This window comes from Sinocyclocheilus anshuiensis, unplaced genomic scaffold (genome assembly GCF_001515605.1).
Source record: "Sinocyclocheilus anshuiensis isolate Anshui unplaced genomic scaffold, SAMN03320099.WGS_v1.1 scaffold1785, whole genome shotgun sequence".
NCBI classification, from domain to species: Eukaryota; Metazoa; Chordata; class Actinopteri; order Cypriniformes; family Cyprinidae; genus Sinocyclocheilus; species Sinocyclocheilus anshuiensis.
Window position 1 is genome coordinate 198,117 of NW_015540955.1, and position 11,176 is coordinate 209,292.

Genomic DNA, 11,176 nt, shown 5'->3' on the forward strand with positions numbered 1-11,176 from the left:
ACAAAAAAGAAAAAGAAAAAATATTTGGTTCAATGACTGATCTTGATTGTCTGGTTACTAAACCAATCCCTTCTGCTGTCAATTCACTTCTGACTCCTTGCCCAAACTGTCGCGTGTGTGAATGGGAAGATGAGGGTTAACACTGTTCACTGGTTTCTCCATCTGTGTTAGCTGCCTGTGTGTCAGCCCTGTTAGAAAAGGATGAGATAGTGGTTAGTGTTTCATCCAAACAGAGGCTGCTGCAGTTTTACACTAATACAAACCATTAGTACTTTCACAACAAAGGCATCATGGAAAATCATTGTTGATTGCTGATGTCCATTGAATAGAAAAGGCTATCCTGGGTAAAAATAAAAATAAATAAAACAAACAAATAAATAAATAATCACCCATATGTAGATTTATATTTATCATTAATACGTTATATGTCACACTTTAAACACTATTACATTTCGTACAGCTTAACAGATCATTTCAAAAGCTAAAACTCCCATGAGCATCCCCAAAAATGATTTGACATATAGTATAAGCCACATTTGATATGCATGAATGGCTTTGCATTATTTAATAAAATATCAAACCAAATGACATGTATTTTTAAGAAATAAATTGAAAACTGACTTCATGCATGCATCAACTAAAATTGTAGCTCTTTCCCAGTCAGCATTTTTTTTTTTTTTTTTTTTTTTTTTAAGTTGCCAGCCAGCGCCAGCATTTTTGATCATTTTCACAAAAGTTTCCTGGCCCCCAGAATATTTTAGTATATGAATATCTGAACATATAATAAATATCAAAAGAAAGAACAGGGCCTCTGTTTTTTAAACAACCGTTTTATTTTAGCTTTAGGGATTTTTTTTAAATCAACACTTGGATGTGCGGAAATTTCATAAATCATACATTTTGAACAAAAGCTGAGAAAATTGCAGTTTTTTCCTTAAAGACTGTCAGAATGGATTCAGAACGATGATCAAAACATAGATTGTGTAGATTGAGTCCATCAACACCCCCAAAGATTGCACAGTCATATACCTCTCCGTGGTTTCAACATTTCATTTGGTAATGTTTGACAGTTTTGATTTACATCCTGTTGAATGTTTGATGATCACATTTGCTTGCATGTAAGAAATGCTTCTGTCACTTGTTTCTGCTTCTTCTTCACTTGTTTTTGGATCCAGAGATTCTGTACTATTTCAGAAGATGCGTAATAGCTTCCCCTACCATATAACAGTGAAAACATGAATGATGGGGAAAGAGTTAAGAGTAAGCGCAAACATTTGTTTGCAAGATGCCATTTCATTTGAAATTTTGCATCCAGTGCCATAACATTCAGACAACTTAAGGCCTGTTTAGGCCAGTATGAAATGTCTGGCATAAATATTTGGTCGATTTGACTAGTGTGTTCAGACCAGACACATAGATGGAGCTGAATGAAAATGCCAATTCGCAAAAAAATTGCAAATTGACAGTAGGCGGCACTCAAATAATCTAGCACACACACGAGCTACGCAACTTTTCTAACACCCACTTGTCACAGAAAGTTAATGCTCTATCGTGTTGGAAATACACCAAACCCAACCCTAAATCAGAATCAGAATCAGAATCAGAAGAGCTTTATTACCAAGTATGTTTACACACACAAGGAATTTGACTTGACGACAGGAGCTTCCAGTGTAGAAGAAAGTACAAACATAGTGCAGACATACATGATAGTGCAGACATACATAGGAATAACACAGTAGGGATGTAATATAACACTAATATAATAAAAAAAGAAAAATTAGAAAAATGTAATAATGTACTATATACAAAAATAGAAGTATAGGAAAAAATGAATTGTTTAGATAAATGTACAGATAAAGAGCCATGTGAACCGCATGTATTAGAATCTATGAACTGGCTATGTGTTTTTTTTTTGTTTTTTTTTCTCGCGATGGTGCCGACGCTGATGGCTGCCTCTGTGGCGTGCTCTGCAGTTGTTTTTATGTTTTTGTTAGTTTGTCCTGTCTTTAGTTATATCCCTGCAATCAGTTTCACCAGAGACGAATTGCTGGACATTCGGAAGTACACACCACCTGATATTTCACCGGTTTTCGATTATTCTGATGTTTTGCTGGACAATGTAGTCGGGGGGCTCCAGGTTGTTAAGACTGCACCAGACAGCCAGCTCTTTAACCTCCTGTCTGTAAGCAGACTCGTTTCCGTCCTTGATGAGGCCGATGACTGTAGTGTCGTCTACATAACCCCCCATAAAGCAGGAGACACGTTACACAAAACAATAAAAGCCAATATATGCATGCCGGTGAATATAAGGATAAACTGCTGCATCAGTGGACATGCATGTATCCACCGAGTCTGCTTGCAGACAGGAGGTTAAAGAGCTGGCTATCTGGTGCAATCTCAACAACCTGGAGCTCAACACGCTCAAAACTGTGGAGATGACCGTGGACTTCAGGAGAAACCCCCCTGCACTCCTCAGGCCATCCATCTCATGAACACTTGACAGTAACTGTGGAACACACACTATTTATTCACTCATACACTTATTTATGTAACACACATACTTCAATTTGCACAAAATATACCTGTACATACAACTGTCTATTGTTATATACCTGTACATAAAATTGTCGATTTGTATGTTTTTTTATTCCTTATTTTACTTGTTCTATTTTTTTATTTTTATTTTTTTTTTTTATTATGTGTGTTTTTTGTTCTGTCATTCTGTTACACTGTGGAAGCTTCTGTCACGAAAACAAATTCCTCGTATGTGTAAACATACCTGGCAATAAAGCTCATTCTGATTCTGATTCTGATTCTACCATGCCGACCGGCTTAACGCTAGTGGCCTATGGCTATGTGTGCCTGGGCTACCACGCCGACCAGCTTAACAATAGTGGACTAAGACTGTGTATGCCTGGGCTACCACGCCGACTGGCTTAACTCTAATTAGACGCGCACTGTGTGTAATGTTAATTAACAAAATGGATATACGTTGCAATCCGATAGATGAGACCCCAGCATCCACCTGAGCAAATGTCATAATTTAGTCATTTACTATCTGCTGTTACTTTCTACACTTCATCAGTCCCAGCGGCAGCATAACAGCTCGTTAATTCGTGTTCGTGCAATGATGAGACAAAATTAGACAAAATTAGCCGATGCATGTCATTTTACTCTCTAGTGTAGATAAAGTTATCAGAGTTACAGTGCACAAACTCCTGGGTGGACTGACTTGAATGAACAAATAAAGCAGAATATAAATGTTATTTATCCATTTCTGTACTACACAACACACGATAGCGCACGTCACACGAGCATATTTTTCCGAACTACACTACCCATAATGCATTTCACTTGGAACTGCAACAACCACAGGGATAACTCTTCTCCCTAATAATTCCCTTCTCCCACAACACTATCGTTGATATGACTGTGATAAGCTCTTGCTTCTGATGCTGTGTGCAACTGAAATCAACCACATACTCATCATGATGAAAACATTGACCTTAGAAATAATGAACGTGAACATTGAGATTCCACCGATGTATATGGAGAACCCCAGTTGAAATGCATACACAAGAATGCTTATTTCATTTAACCTGTTTTCATGTTTGTTACTATTAACATGTCCTCAGAGTGATTACATATGCTTTAAACTGCCTTTTGCTCCAACTGTATAAACACAGATGCTAAATGCTGCTGCTAATATGCTTAATATTTCACTGCTGCATACGATGCAAAGTGCTAACATGACACTTAGTTTCAAGTTTACGGTTTACGGTTGCTCATTTGTATTCAATAAGGCAGACCACGCAAATATACACAGCGATATGGATTAAAAGAGCATTCACTTATCTTAGATGTTGATTTAGGCTGCTCTGAAGTGCGCTGCAATACTGCTACAGCAAACAAAAGCCAGGTATTTGAATTTTGAGCAGTAAGCTCATTGGCTACCGATACAGGAGAGAACCAATCAGCTGCCATGTGACAATGATGTTGACCAGGACAGATTGAGCTAGACCTATCGGACTGCGCCATCTAGAGTTTCATGCCAGAACTCTCTATTGATATGTACTTATTGGTACGTATTTCGCGAAAAAGTGCCCCCAGGTACGTTTTTGCCATGAGACCAGGTAGCAAACAGTCATTTAGATTTTTGTATTTGTATTGTTTATATCAAACCACATCAAATACAATAGTACAAAAACATGAGAGCTGGTTCTGCTTAGCCAAGCTTTACTGCAGTTTTGTCACATAAGCTCTGGACATGTGAAATACACAAATGTTACTGGTTGGCCACCTTTATTTGCAGTGCGATAGGAAAGATAATAAAAACACCTCTCTGTTAGGAAATGTTGGCGGCATGCAAATGTTCATGCCGGTCTGAACAGACACATTAACATATGTTCATTCAAATGAAATAGTTTACCACACCTAATTTTCGCACCAAACATTCATCAGGCCTTTAGGTGTCCAAAAGTTGGGGCACTTGCATATTTATATCTGAATGTACATGAAGCACTCAAATGTAATACCTTATTTGTTGTTTGTTTGTTTGTTTAGAGTAATATGAGTATGCCTCAGTGAACTGACAGGACTTGTGAAAGTCAGCCAACTTCCCTCCATAACAACCACTTCCTGCAACAAAAGTTATGAGTGATGAAGAGCTTGTGTTAGAGGGGGGTTTCACAAAACAGGAGGACCTGAAAGGATGTTTCAATTAGAGACATTGTGATATCCTCTACTGTGAGGTCCATTGATCACTGCAGTGAATCCACCCTCCAAGAAGAGCAAGGAGATTATTATTTTCTTCTTCTCTAATAGGTGACAAAACCCACAGTGTGATGGTTTTGCTTTCTGCCCTCTCCTCTCTGTGTCTCTCTGTCTTCACCCTCTCTTTCTTTCATACTCTCTTCCCTTCCTTTATTCTCACTGGGAAAAAGAAGAGAAATAAAGGAGATTGAAGGAAGGTGCTTGGTACACGTCAGACAGGCTTTGCAGCCTCTCTCCTTTCATCTCTCTGGTTTGAGGGCTTTGATTATGGAACAGTCTCTCATATTATCAAGAGCTGGCTAGCTTTTCAAATCATGAGAGCCAACAATATGTGTGGAAATGACACTCAATTGGCAACATAAAAAAACCTCCAATAAAAAGGTGCAGCCTATTAATTACTCTAGACAAACCCATGCATATCCCATTCTGTTTCTCAAGCTAGCTAGCTAGAACTAATTCCTGCTAACTTCAGTATATATTGTTAACTTTAATGTATTCACAGTGATCCACACTAAATTTACTTTCATTATATGTCACCAGCCTTAATTCATTGTCCTTTTCATATATTATGCTGTTATACTCTGGAGAAAGCCACATTTCCAGGCTATAATTCTACGTAAATCAGTACAATTTGATTTCTCTTTTTTTGTTAGTTTCTTCAAGGCTACTGCCTTTATGTCCCTACAGGCTTCATAACAATACGATTTGTGTGCCCCAGTCTAGCACTCAGTCCCACTATGAAGTGACCTCCATAATACAATATAGTTAACTTTGAAGATCAAATTACATATCCTTCTGACATAAATATGTATTAATTTCTCTGCTTCCCTGGGAGAAAAGAAATGATTCATTTGCATTTTTGATATTGATTTTCAGAAAAGATTCCTGGGAACATATCAACTCCTGCCAAACGGTTCAAACTAAGAGTTTTGTGGTGGGGTGGAGGAGGACAGAAACAGTGGGTGTGGCGAAAGGCCACAGAGATGTGTTTAAAAAGAATGCAGAATATTAAATAGTGGAAAATACAGGGAAGATTGTGCTATGGGTCATGGTAAATGCAAAAGTGGTTCAATAGTGGGGTCCTGGCTGTCCCCTATTGGAGTGTGATACTGTTACTACTGCTATGGCCATGTGGGACACGGGGCACTCTATTTCCCTTCTTAGTATTTATTTAAACTTTTTATTTAAAATATAATGTCTCTCTAAGGTCTCATCACACATCCACTGTTTTTCCTTGCTCACCCAGCCACAGTGCTCAGTGAAATAATTGAAATAATATTTTATTTCCCCTTCCTTTCACAAGTTCACAGGTTCTTATAATCGTTGAATGGTATAGGAAATAAACATTTTATTTGCTGTCCTTGGTGGAAGGCTTGAGCTCGTGATTTGACCTGAAACTGAAAGTACCCTCCTGGGGTGGCAGAGGGATGCCAGAAAACAGTTTAAAGACTTCCTCTGATGCTGAAATGAGCACCAAATCAGCATGTTAGAAAGATTTCTGAAGGATGATATATGACACTGAAGACTAGGGTAATGACTGCTGACAGTTCAGCTTAGCCATTACAGGATACATTTTAGAATATATTAAAATAGAAAATGGTTATTTTAAATTGTAGTAGTATTTCACAATATTTGCTGTAGTTTTCATCAAACAAATGCAGCCTTGGTCAGCATTATAAACTTGTTTCAAAAACATGAAAAACACTTACAGATCCCAAACTTATGAAAAAGTATATTTTAAATAAATAAATACATAAACAAATAAATACACACACACACACACACACACACACACACCTGTCACGGCGCGACCACAACAGCTTGAAGTTGTCTAATTTGTCTAGTTGTCTCCCTCCTACAATAAAAGTAGTAAGGCTTTCCTCTGTGTATACTTATCCTTACAAGTACAGTTTTAGCTGTATTATATGTGTCCCCTTCAAAAATTGCTCTTGAGAAATTTTATGTTTATTGTCCGCCCCAACTGTTAGACAAAATGTATGCCCCTGGATGTACAATTCAGAATCTCGCCAGAAATAGTCGGTCAATAACAGGTCAAAAACACAGATCCATTGAGGAAATTAACAAGTGAATCTCTTTATGAGTGATTTGTTCAATCGCCTCTACTGTATGTTGTTTGAAGAAGCACAAGTTGATTCTTCTCTGTTTTCCTTCGTTTGGATATTCAGTGAAACAGTATAACAGCATGATATTCAATATCACGCTCTTGCTATTGTGATATTGCTTAAATCTAAAATTTTGAATGCAGAGATAACATTTTAAGGAATCCTTTAATGATTTAGAGGGGGGAAATCCCAAAAAAATAAACATCTGCTGCTGTCAGTGGAGTTTAACACAAATTACATGCCACATACTTTGATGGCTTGGTTTGGGAGGGGGCAATCTCACAGCATGGATGAGGTTTCTGTTCTACACTGTGCTTAAGAGCTTGCATCTTTACTAAAGTAACAACGACAGGGTCTAATGTGGCCACAGCTGAATAACAAAGAGGGAGATAAAGAGAATGCATCAAATATTAACATGACAAAGAAGATAATTAAAATGAAGTAGAGAAAATGTTGTGTAAGGTAACAAAAATAAAAAATAAATAAATACATAAATTAAAATAAAAAAAAAAATAAAAAAAGCCAGAAGAAGAGGAGAAGGTTGCATGGAGGAGACTTTTGAACCTTATAGCACTTAAGGCTGTGATGTGAGTCAAAGACTTGAACAAAGATTTTTGGTTGCAAAACATAAGAGATCACTTATTGAGCTGATACGGGTATAACTGCTGACACTGCAAGTGTGTCTGAAAATGAGAGAGAGCATACGCGTGTATGTGTGTTTGTGTGTGTGTGTGTGTGTGTGTGTGTGTGTGTGTGTGTGTGTGTGCCAGACCTCTGATGACATCTGTCAACATTTGATGTCCTTGAAGGGCAATTATAATGAGCAACTCCTCTGTTCGAATGGAACATGAAACGTGAATGCATGCAAGTAGTTTGGCGAAGTGAAGAAATATGAACTGTGCTATTAATAAAATAGGGGAAAGGAATTGTAAGATTCTTTGTACAAGATTTTCAGTCAGTCTCTCTCTTGCTTTCTCTTGTTCCCTGTCTTGCTACATACAATGCTGCTGTGTGATTTATTTATTTATTTATTGTTAAAATACTTTCTCTTGTCCAAGCTTAATGTGCAGAGATGACTAAAAGTCAGTCAATTGTAGGTTGATTTCCCAGAAATTTTCCCAGATTTCCCTGTAAACACTATCAAAACACTCGTCAGTATATGACTCATGGACATAAAATGACTGAGAGAAAAAGAGGAAGGAAAGAGGAAAAGAGTTTTTGGGATGGTGAGAGAAAGAGAGAGAGAGGAAGAAAGACAGAAAGAAAGCTTCTCCCCATGCAGCACACACACTAATCTAGTCTATCTTGGTTGCCTAGTTACAATAAAACTAAGTTGATTTCACAACACTTTCCCATGAGTAAGTCCACCATAATGACATTTTTGGGGGGCAAAAGCTGTTCATCACTATCATGACACTGGCACACTGTATACACACTCTTGCAAACATGCACACTTCCCTGGCTCACACCTTCACACATCTGTCTCTTGAAGTTGAGGACAAATGATCAGACTCAGCACACAGTACACCAGCACTGAGCATGTATGTATAATATTTTTGTATAGTAATATAAATATGCAACCTTACCTTGTATAGTGTGCATTCAAGGACCTACTATTTGTGTGACATAAGGGATAATGTACATCCAGCCGGTTGTTATTGCAGAATAAACCCTGACTGGGTGATCGTCTTTAAGCGAAGACACAACATTCAAACAAGACATGAAGACATATAACAGTATGCACAGTCTGTGAACAAGGAGCAAAGTTTAATTAGTTCTTGTTTACAGCAACATTACTATAGTTGCCCTTATAATATCACATCATAAGATACACTAACATTTTGTGTATAAAGAAACATCCTGTGTGTAAAGAAAAAAAAAAAAAACACCTCTCAAATGTGTGAACTTAATTATAACGGTTCATAAACATAAAAGTTAATACCGAACATTTTTCGATATTATGAAAGCACATTAAATCCTTTAACAGATGTCCAACAGAAGAATGTTTCTCTTGCATATAAACAAAACAGTAAAAAAAAAAAAAAAAAAAACACTTATTGATTATTTTGTGACTGTTTGTTTTTTAGTGTTAAGCCGCGATTCCTGACGAAATCTCTTATGTTTTGGACAGAGCGACTAGCCAAAACAGGATGCTCAGCATTCTTGCACTGTTGGCATTCAACTTTAGTGGCGAGTTTACACCTTGCGATGTGGTTCCGGAAATGTCTCATTACTGCAGCGATTTCTGTTGGAGACCATATTCGTTTTTGTTTCCTTCTTGCATCATCCCTTTCAGGAGAATTTTTGCGAATCACTACAAAAGAGGAAAACAGGTTCCTGAACCCTCGGGTGAACACCATGATGGCCAGATCTCTCTCTTCTCCCAACCAGCCACACTCTTACCAACCCTTGTCTTTAGTCGAACCTTCTTGTACAGATTACTAATCCTTTGAGTAAAAAATGATGGGCTGCTGTTTTTGTTAAACATGTTTTTGCCTGTTTGTTTGTTTTAGTAAGGGGAGCAATTTATTCATTATGTTTGGTTGTGTTGTTACCATCCTTGTAAGATTGTGTTTTAAATGTTGGCCCATCCTGATGTTACATTCAACTAAAATATCAATTTGTAAATAAAACAATGAAATTAAAGATCTGACTTGTGTGTTATGGTTGCTTAGTTCCTGATATAGATAAGTAGTTAAAAACCTTTTATTCTCGTCATACCTTGAAATGAGCCTCCTAAGGCAGAGTCAACATCTGTGAATGAAAAAACAAAATATAACAAACAGTAGTAGTGCTTGGTTTGCATTAATTAAATTAAACCTCAATGGAGATGCTGGCTGAGTGAGATAGATGCTCATACCATCTGAGGTGCCTGGAGGTTTCTCAACAGGGTGCCTAGCCTTCTTCATTCCTGCGGTATGAATAGTATGGCTCAGTATAAAGGTTCTGATGGCACATGCTCAAACATTTCATAAATAGTTTTACACCGTGAAACTGTAATGAAACTGTAAATCTCTGTAAATTTTGTGATGGAGAAATTAAAATTTCTCCATCACAAACAAAAACGGTTAAAATTATTGATCTACACGACTCCCTAGTACAGTGTTTTTTCTGTATATGCTTCTGTGCTTTTACCATGTTGTTCATGCTCTTCCCTCCTGCTCCGCTCTTTGTCTTTCCTACCACAATCTTTGTTTAAAAAAACAAACAAACAGAAAAAAAACTGAATCCTTTAATCCTAAATTCAAAATCTTGTGTCATTTACACAATATAGCCCTTGGCCCAGACTCCCTCAGCAAATGTGCACTGTTGCCCTGAATAATTTAACAGCCCCAGCAATGCAGGGATATTTCACAACAATTTACACCTGCACACATAGACACAAACATTCACATTCAAACACAAGTTCAGTGAAGGCTCGTATCTGAGCCACACATACCACGTGTTGCCCCTGGGATCTTTTGTTAAAGACTAGTGCTTGTAATTTACTTGGCCATAAGCAACACAACTGGCAACTGTGTATATGCACATGCATGAGTGTAAGTGTGTGTTTTGTAGCTCGGTTTAGGCTGAGCAGCTATTTATGTCACATATATCCAGTATACTTTAGCTATGAAAATACAGCATGTGTTGACAAGATGTGAATTTTCCTATTAGGTATGCTTATTAGAGCATTTAATGTCAACTCTGTCCCTGGCCAGACAATGTGTGCTTACACACGTACAGTATGTACTGTGCTGAGTGAACTGGGTTGTGTAGTAGAAAAAGCAAAAAAATAAAATAAATAAAAAAGCCCAACTGATGCTTATTAGACCACTTAATCACTAGAGGAAAAGATGAGAAGGAGATAATTGGAAATGGATTAAGACATACAGACAGAGGAAGAACTGATGGTAGGATGGAGCCATCAAACCATCTGACAGATAGATAGATAGATAGATAGATAGATAGATAGATAGATAGATAGATAGATAGAGTTGTGGTCAAAATTGTACATACACTTTGCAGTATCTGCAAAATGTTTGTGGTCATAATTGTACATACACTTTGCAGTATCTGCAAAATGTGAATTATTTTACCAAAATAAAAGGGATTATACAAAATGCATGTTGTTTTTGATTTAGTACTGACCTGAATAAGATATTTCACATAAAAGACATTTACATATAGTCCACAAGAGAAAATAATAGTTGAATTAATAAAAATGGCCCTGTTCAAAAGTTTACATACGCTTGATTCTTAATACTTTTTTTTTTTTTTTTTTTGATAGTTGTTCTTGG

The 11,176-nt window shown here is 37.1% G+C and overlaps 1 long non-coding RNA gene across 1 annotated transcript; it reads right to left on the minus strand.

The window, feature by feature from the left end:
• Positions 1-9,511: 9,511 nt before the first annotated feature.
• Positions 9,512-10,088, minus strand: LOC107689984 (uncharacterized). The gene is made up of 3 exons (XR_001634385.1): positions 10,032-10,088; positions 9,757-9,807; positions 9,512-9,650 (listed from the first exon to the last, which is right to left on the minus strand). It is a non-coding gene; the product is annotated as an uncharacterized LOC107689984 (long non-coding RNA).
• Positions 10,089-11,176: the final 1,088 nt, after the last annotated feature.